Source organism: Heterodontus francisci, chromosome 27, assembly GCF_036365525.1.
Source record: "Heterodontus francisci isolate sHetFra1 chromosome 27, sHetFra1.hap1, whole genome shotgun sequence".
In the NCBI taxonomy this organism is placed as follows: Eukaryota; Metazoa; Chordata; class Chondrichthyes; order Heterodontiformes; family Heterodontidae; genus Heterodontus; species Heterodontus francisci.
In genome coordinates, this window is record NC_090397.1 from 40107405 (window position 1) to 40116433 (window position 9029).

Genomic DNA, 9029 nt, shown 5'->3' on the forward strand with positions numbered 1-9029 from the left:
AATCTGCAGCGGAAGTGCGCAACCTGATATATTAAGAAAGGAAGACTTGCATTTCTATAGCACCTTTCACAACCACAGGATGTCCCAAAGCACTTTACAGCCAATGAAGTACTTTTGAAGTGTACTTACTGTTGTAATGTAAAGTCAGACACCCTGTAGTCACCCAGGGCCCCTGCCAGAAACATGTGCAGAGGTCATGACAATATTCAAAATAGGACTCTTCTGAAGAATTGGGAAACCCCTGTGCCTGACTCAACTTGTCCAACAAATTATGGCACTAACAATGAGGAAGGAACCTGGAGGAGGGTGATTTAAGAGGATCATCATCTTCATTCATGTTAGTCACTGGTTTGTTCTGTTAAACAGTTGGTGGGCTTTGAGGCCTTTTTTCCTGTTATTTTAGCTGTAGGAAAACTGACTGCTGAGTTCTGGCAACAACTTTTTGGAGGTGCAGGAGTGGTCATTTTTCTTGCAAATATATTATTTGCTTCATGGCTGCTCTTTTAGGTCTGCCCTTGCGTCTAGAGGAGGAGCAACAAAGAAGACTCCAGGGAGCAGGAGCAGCTCAGAGATGAAGGAGGAGGTGGTCACTACACAGAAGGTCTTACCCAGCACAGGTCTTTGGGCAATAGTTCTCCTATCTGAACCTGATGGGGAGGTATTGTGTATCAAGTGCCTGTGCTTCAGCCAGGAGGCCGTAACTGAGCTGTTGCAGCCTCAACTGGAGCCGAAAACTAGGGCATGAATAGTACTGTTCATGGCTGTCAAGGGAGGTGACCAAGGCTCTCATTTTCACAAGGGACAAATTTCCTTCTCATGGAGCAAGAGAAACAGGATGAGAAAGCAGCATGATTTGTGCAGATTACAGGCTTCCCAAGAGTGCAAGGGGCGATAAACTGCATATATGCTATTCTGCATGATTCACATGAGGATTCTGAGATCCACATGAACAGAAAGGGGTATGACTCTCTCAACATCAAGTCATTTGCAACCTCAGGCAGCAAATACTGCAAGTTTGTGCCCGATTCCCTAGCAGGAGCCATGATACCTTCATCCTGCACCAGTCCTCTATCCCAGCTCTATTCCACCTACCACTGTGGGTGAATCTACACCCCAGCAGTTCAAGAAGGCAACTCACCACCACTTTCTCAAGGGCAATTAGGGATGGAGAAATAAATGTTGGCCTTGCCAGCAACACTCAGATCCCAAGAATGAATAAACAAAAAAGAACCGCCAAGTTAGAGGCTGGCTACTTGCCCACAAAGGATATCCCCTCAACATATAGTTCATGACTTCTGTCAAGAATTCAGGCACGGTTGCCAAGCTGACTTACAATGGGAACTATACTGCTACAAGAAACGTCACAAAGCATACTACTGAAACAATAGTTTCACTGCCTGGACCACTTTGGAGGAGCAGATGCTGTTTGGCAGCGGTTAGGAAAATTGAGTAGCCAGCAGAATCTCAACATTCAAATAGTTATGGCATAGTGGACTACTGCAGAATAAAAGGGTCATAGTTACTCCCTCTGAAACAGGTTTAGATGTGAAGGATTTTTTTTTGTGATCTCCAAATGTCTGCATATTTCAAGCGGAAAGCCGTTCTGTTGAATAACATGTCAGGGTTCTCGTGACGCTCTGAAGGTACAAGGGTTCCATCAATAATGATGTGTGCTCATGAAAACATTCCAGTCTGCAAAGTTCTGAGCCCTCTCGAGATGCTGTATCTTTTCCCCTTGGAAAATGATGAAAAGGATGCTTCCGGCAAACGTGCACCTGTGACTTTGTTGGTGAATCCTTACATGACTGACTGACGTTCCTCACTGTGGCCTGAAAGAATCCTATGGTATTAAAAGGTCAACCTGCTATCAGCTTCACAGCTAGCAATGTTGCAGCACTGGAGGTGATCAGCAGAGAAGACTGCAGCACGTGGTCCAACTCAGACACCAGCTCTCTGGTGAAGTGGAGGCACTGAAAACATGTTTGCTCAGGAATCCCTATGCTTTACTGCTGCGGTCTATATATATGTGGTTCCCATAGTACTAGCAAGAGTGAACTTGAGGTGGCAAGCCTTCAGAAAGTTGCCCTCTTCACCCAGGTCAGGAAGCTTTATTGGAATCCCCAAAGATTTTCCATTTTCCCATTTGTTTGACTGTAGCATTAGCAAAGACTGCAGGCAAATGTGACTTGCAGCATTTCCCACCTCTGCAGCCAAAAAAAACAAAATGCAGGTTGGCAAAAATGTTCGAACAGAAAATCGCCATGACAATGTTGCAAATAAAACTACAGCAAGCGAGCTTTCAGGCAAGATTCAAGGAAGGCCAAGTCCCTTTTTACACAGGCAAGCTGCTGACAGCTCACTGTTGAAAGATCTTGGGCAGGATTTAATGGCAAGGGGTGGTATGCCCTACATTGTCCTAGCCCCCTGCCATTTTGTCCAGGACAGGGAAGCTGATAAAATCCTTCCCGCCAAGGCCAGTTGAGGCCCTTATGTGGACTTTTAATGGCCTCTTAAGGGCAGCCTTCCGCCACCGCTTCGATTTTATGGAAGACGGAGGGGCCTGCTGCCACATGTGTGAGACCTGACTTACATAATTTCTTTGTGCAAACAAGGGTTCTGCAGACCCACAGCATGGCCCACTTTTTTCCTGTAAAAATGCCCATGAAATTCAAGGGCAGGACGGCAGCAGTGAATGAGGTTATGGGCCCATGTTTTTTTTAACTTTCGTCGCTGCTGTGAGGCTCCATGTCCTATGCAGAGTCCAATAAAACCAAGGAGCCTGTTAAGAACTGACTAAATGTACAGAAAAAAGATACTTTCTGTTTAAACATTTAATATATTGCACATTTATTGTCTATTGGGTAAACAGAGCTCCCTGGAAATTGTACAGGGTGGCCATTATTATCATAGACTGAACAATCTAGCTGATAGTACAACAGTCAACATTTTCTTCATAGTTTTAAGTTCCATCTGTGGGAATACTGTTTTGAAGCAATGTTAATTGGTTAGTATTCAGGCTGGCGCACCTAACTGGAGATTATTGGGAAGCCTAAAGTGATCTCTGGAGCTTGCCTTTATTCTCAGTCACTCCAGCAACCTGTTTCTCTGGTTGGCCTTACTGCTAAACTGTATAATGAAAATCAGTAACTCTATACACATGCAGCAATCAGCTTTCCTACACAGACAGATGCTCAGCAAAACACTACAGCCTAGAAATTTCTTTTGTTAATATTAGTGAACGAAAACTTAAATCTGCACAACTATAGTTTATGTATCAATGGCATTTTTTAATGATACGTTTATTCTAGATCACGGGGAATTAATAATTCATTTACCTCACACTAAGGATTTATGGCCATGAGACAATGTACATGAAGTCATACAAAATTTCCATAACGCGGAGCAGATACACTACATCTTGACAGTTTTGTGTTACAAAGTATGCAGTTTGTTTGGGTATGGTAGGCAAAGAAGGTAATTCTGTTCATCACACTCTGTCTGCTATCTTAGTCGAGGAATTAACACATTTAAAACAAGCGGGTTGCCGCAGGAGTTAAAATAGCAAAGAGAGGAATGTCAATGTTAAGCATTTGTTCAGTAAATCACCAAATGTAATTTTCAGCCTTATGTTATGGAAAATCCTTGAAGGATCTTTCATAGCATCATGCTGTGATTGCTACTGCATTAGCTTCAAAAGAACTGGAGTTAGTCTCATAATCCCCACAGACTTTCCTGTCATGGACTCAAGGGACCTCTGTCTACATCCTACAGCTGCAAGGAGGACTGTTATTTGTTAGGAATGTATTGAACAGAATAACCTTCTCTGCCTACTGCATCCAACCAAACTCCATAATGTAATACACTACTATCATAACGTTGAGCATCTGCTCACTGTTATGGAAATTTTGTATGGCTTCTTGTACCTCCTGAGTGAGAGGGCCAGGCTGTAGCCTGTAGCAGCTTGGAATTCAACACAGAAAATTGTGAGGTGATACATTTTGGTAAGAAGAATGAGGAGAGACAATATATGCTAAATGGTACAATTTTAAAGGAGGTACAACAAGAAAGAAACCTGGGGATATTTGTGCACAAATATTTGAAGGTGGCAGGACAGGTTAATAAAGCATATGGGATCCTAAGCTTTGTAAATAGAAATAAATGGTTCAAAAGCCAGAAAGTTGTGCTAAACCTATATAAAACAGTGGTTCAGCCCCAGCTGGAGCATTGAGTCCAATCTAGGAATCACACTTTAGGATGGATGTGACGGCTTTGGGGAGGATACAGAAGGGATTTATTAGAATGGTTCCAGGGATAAGGGATTACAGTTACATGGATGGACTGGCAGGTTGCAGTTGTTCACCTTAGTGCAGAGAAGGCTGAGAGGAGATTTAATAGAGATGTTTAAAATCATGAATGGTTTAAATAGAGTAAATAAAGATAATTTTTTTCTAATGGCTGAAGGGTCGATAACCAGAGGGCACTGATTTAAGGTGGTTGGCAAAAGAACCAGAGGTGACTGAGGAAAATGTTTCTTACGTGACAAGTGGTTAGGATTTGAAATACACTGCCTGAAAGGGTGAGGGATACAAATCCAAAAGTAGCCTTCAAAAGGGAATTGGATAAATACCTGAAGGAGAAAAAATTGCAAGGATGTAGGGAAAGAGCAAGGGATTGGGACTGATTGGATTGTTCTTTGAAAGAGCCGACTCAGACTCAATGAGCTGCATGACCTCTTTCTGTGCTTTGCTATTCTATGATTCTATTCTATGACAGATGCTGGGGCAATCTGGCTCAGCTGGCTTTGACACCAGGGTGGATATTGATTGAGAGGGTGGTGATAGTCCAGATGTGTTGTCATCCTGCAAGAAGGCAGTGTATTCAATTCCCATTGCATGATTGCCACTGCCGGTGAAGTGTGGCTCAGCAGTTCCACAGATCTCCATGAGAGAAGACTGTAGGAGATTTTTGATCATGCTGAAGCCCCCTATCCATTTGATATTCCAGTATATCCAAGGTAGAAGCAATGGTTGAGCCTAAATCCTGTATGGCCCTGGCATAATCCTCCCCTAAGATATTACCACTAGTGCCATAGACTCCTGCAAAAAGGACAGAGCTGCAGCTTCTATTGAGGTGACCACATTTTCCATGGTTGTTGCCATGGGCTGAATTTTATTAGCGTGCCGCACATTGTGGTGGCGCGCTTTGAACTCAGCACTGCTGCTGAGCCCCAGCAATATTTCATGAGGGAGCTCAGTTAAATGGAGAGGTGGAGCGGCGCCTCCAACAATGTAGAGGGGGTGGCCGCTGCTTCCCTGGCAATGGTGTCCAGCGCCACTGTCCAGGCACTGGCGCCATTTTTAAAGGGCTTCAAGCCCTTCAGGTTCATTAAAATTTTTAAAGGTGCTGGTGCCCAGATGTAACAAACAAAATGCCAGCAACACTTTCAATCACCTTTCCAACCTTCCCCCCCCCCGCCCCTCCCACTGAGTTATCAATTAATAAAATAACCAATTCCCACTGAAAAAGCAATTTGTAAAATAATGAACTTTAACCCCCCACCTTCAGAACATCTGACCCTCAACCATTTCCCAACATCCCCACAACCAATAGAAAATGTTTACCCCGCTCCCCCTCGACCCTGATAATTTCACTCCTCCCCCCTCCCCGCCAGTGTCTCGCCTCAGAACTCCAAATGGAGTTCCGAAGGCACGCATGTTGCGGCTAGCGGCTGTAAAATTAGCGTGGGACAGCCACTGGGAGTAGGTCACTTAATTAGGATTTGATTTTAATTAATTTTAATATTTAGATTAAGGCTACTCCGCCAGACGGTGGGGGTGGGGGGCCACACCAAGACCTCGCCGCTGCCAGCGGAAAAATGCGGTGGGGCCTTCTCGGCATCAGGAGTCGTGGCAGGCCGCTGCCATAAGTATTTTACGGGTCCTCCCACCACGACCCCCAATGTCGAGGGGCGGGTAAAATTCAGCCCATGTCAAAACCATACAAAAGTTGGTAGTGGACTCCTCCAGATTTTCAGACTTGTTGCCTGCCAACCAGTCCATTACATTCAGCAATTACAGACACATGGAAAGCATTTTTATTTTAAAGGCTCAGTCTCTAAAGTTTGCATTTTCAGCAGAATTAGGAAGTGGGTTTCCCCTCTGATGAGATATTTCCTGGACTGCCCTTTCACCCTGCATTTATTCCTACTCACTTGCACTCAGTGAATTTGAAAGCTGGTCCCAGCAATGGTGCTATGAAACTATAATCAGTTGTTGTAAAAAAAAAACTGGTTCACTAATATCCTTTCGGGAAGGAAATCCACCATTCTTACCTGGTCTGGCCTACATGTGACTCCAGACCCACAGCAATGTGGTTGACTTTTAACTGCCCTCTGAAATGGCCTAGCAAGCCACTCAGTTGTCAAGGGCAATTAGGGATGGGCAACAAATGCTGGCCTTGCCAGCGACTCCCACATATGAAAGAATTAAAAAATCACCCACTGCAACCCCTCTAATTCACTGTCTATCATACATGATGTGTCAATTTCGGTGCTGATGCTTAGAAGGGTAAGAGTGAGAGACAATGCATCTTTGGGAGGAGGGGTTTCCTCTTCAGTCTGTGCAGCTGCAGGGCCAGAGTTGTCAGATAGATCTAGAAAAAGGTCAGAGTGACAAGGGTTAGCACATAATGGCAAAGATAAGCAGTACTGGACAAGTGGGAATTCCAGAGGAATGGGTGTGATAGCTGAAAGGTTAGTTTTCAATTGTGGAGCAGATCCAGAGTTGGAGGAATAATTGATGCAGCAGGTACTCAATCCAGAAGATCCACCCTTGAAGACAGTTTTCTAGGCCATAACTCTGACATGGAGCATGGTGAATGCAGGGCTGAAGGATAGGTGGAACCTCCCTGCATTCGGCAAAGGAGTCAATGATTTGAGCATGACAGAGGCAGTGCAGAAGGTAATTTAGACTCAGCAGGGAAACCAGGACTGATTGCAATGCGTCAACTATCTAAATTGTAAACACTGCCTCAGCTTTTATGCCATGTTGATTTTCCAGAGGGACACCTCAGGCGTCAAATCCATTTGAACTTCTGACACTTATTTTCTGCACAATGAAAGGCTGACACATTGCAAAATGTATTAAATACTAAATGATTCTTACTGAGTTATTCAATACTGGTGATGTCTGTGTTTAATGAGCTTTGCTTGTATATTTGCTTATGTGTCATGATTTACTTGCATTGGCTATGTTCAATTTCAATATAAAGTTGGAATCTTTCTCCTTTTTTGAAGAGCTAAATTTTGCCCTAAAACGTCAAGTTAGCTGATAGAATGATATTTGAAAATTTTATGCATCCTACTAGATTCTTCAGATTCATGTAATCAGACTATAGCATTTTGGGAATTGCAAGCACAGGTGTTACTTTTTTCAGGTGCAAGAGTGACAGTTTTGGGATGATTTTCAACTCAAACCTTATCAAAGCCTAGGCTTTTCAGATTGACTGAGACCTCTGGATAAAAAGGTTAATAAAAGTATTCAAAGGTACAAAAGACAATTTTATAGTAAGTTTAATCATTAGATTAATTTTTAATGCTTTTTCTATGTAATAAACCTTATTTTTCTTGTTTTTAATGCCTGGCTGAAGAAAAAAAAATAAATGAGAAAGGATTTTTTGAACATTTAATCGATTCAGTTTCTTTTTTTATTGATAAATTTTTCCTCTGTGTTCATTTACCATGTTCTGATTTTTAGGAGGCTGGGATCCTGTGGGAGTTCTGCTGGTCTCCCACTGTAACTCAGGCCAGAGACTGAAAGGATAGGAGGGCCCTCTGGCACATCTGGGAACTTTCAGTTTGTCGTAATGGGCAGAACCTATGTCTGTCCCTTACAAGGCAAATGACACAAAGGGAGAGGAAACAGGAATGGAGACTTCCTACACTGGGAGTTCTCACTCCAGTGGCTCAGTGGAGGACGGTGCACCACATGGGCAGATAAGGACCCCACTGATGGGGTTCAGACCAATGATCCGGCCCAGACCCCTGAAAATAGTGGGTATTTTTGTAAATTTTTTAAGAACGTTCCCTTGCTCAGGAAGCTGAGTTGAATATGGCTAGGGTTGGTTGGAGCTTTGTGACCCCTCCCCATGGCAGTTCTAACCAAATGAGGTAGGCGAGTGCTGGACATGTGTGCACCCCATTCTAATGAGATGCCTTCACATTGATCTACATACTCTTGCAGGGTGGTACTGAAAGCACCAACAAGTGTGACCCCAGTGTAATTATTGGGAATCCAATCCAAGGAATTTCATTCCTATTGTCTTTTATGAATACAACCCTGTTTGCCAGTTCTGATGAAAGGTCATTGACCTGAAACATTAACTCTGTTTCTCTCTCCACAGATGCTGTCAGACCTGCAGAGTATTTCCAGCACTTTCTGCTTTTATTTCAGATTTCCAGCATCCACAGTATTTTGCTTTATTTAAATGCCAGTTGAATGTGGAAATATCTCAGACTTCACACCTCAGTTAAGCCAAATCCATCTCATTGGCTGATATGTTGCATCCGTAAAAGACAAGAGGATTGAAATTCCTTGGATTGGATTCCCAGTAATTCCATTTCACGATGAGTACTCAAGCTATAAACAACAATTTCTGGATATTCCTGCTAGTTGCAACAAGCAATTTTACTTTAACTAATTGTATGCATGGTTTATCACTTTCTCACCCTAATCATTTTCATTTCTTCAGTTTTTCTGATGGAAAAGAAAAACTTACCATCTGTACAAAAATGTAACTCCTGCCATGTTTTACGATGTTCAGAGATATACAGAAGTTATAAGTACATTCATTGTTACGATTGAGGCAGGAGGAGTGCACTGTTTATTCTAGTTCCACTTCTCCACAGGTCACAACATATATTTAAATTTTTTTCCACTCACCGATATGGTCAATCATATACTCTATTTTTCCAAGAATAAAACACACTAAGCAGGTTTTTTTAATGAACAGCAAAATAATCTGTTTATTAT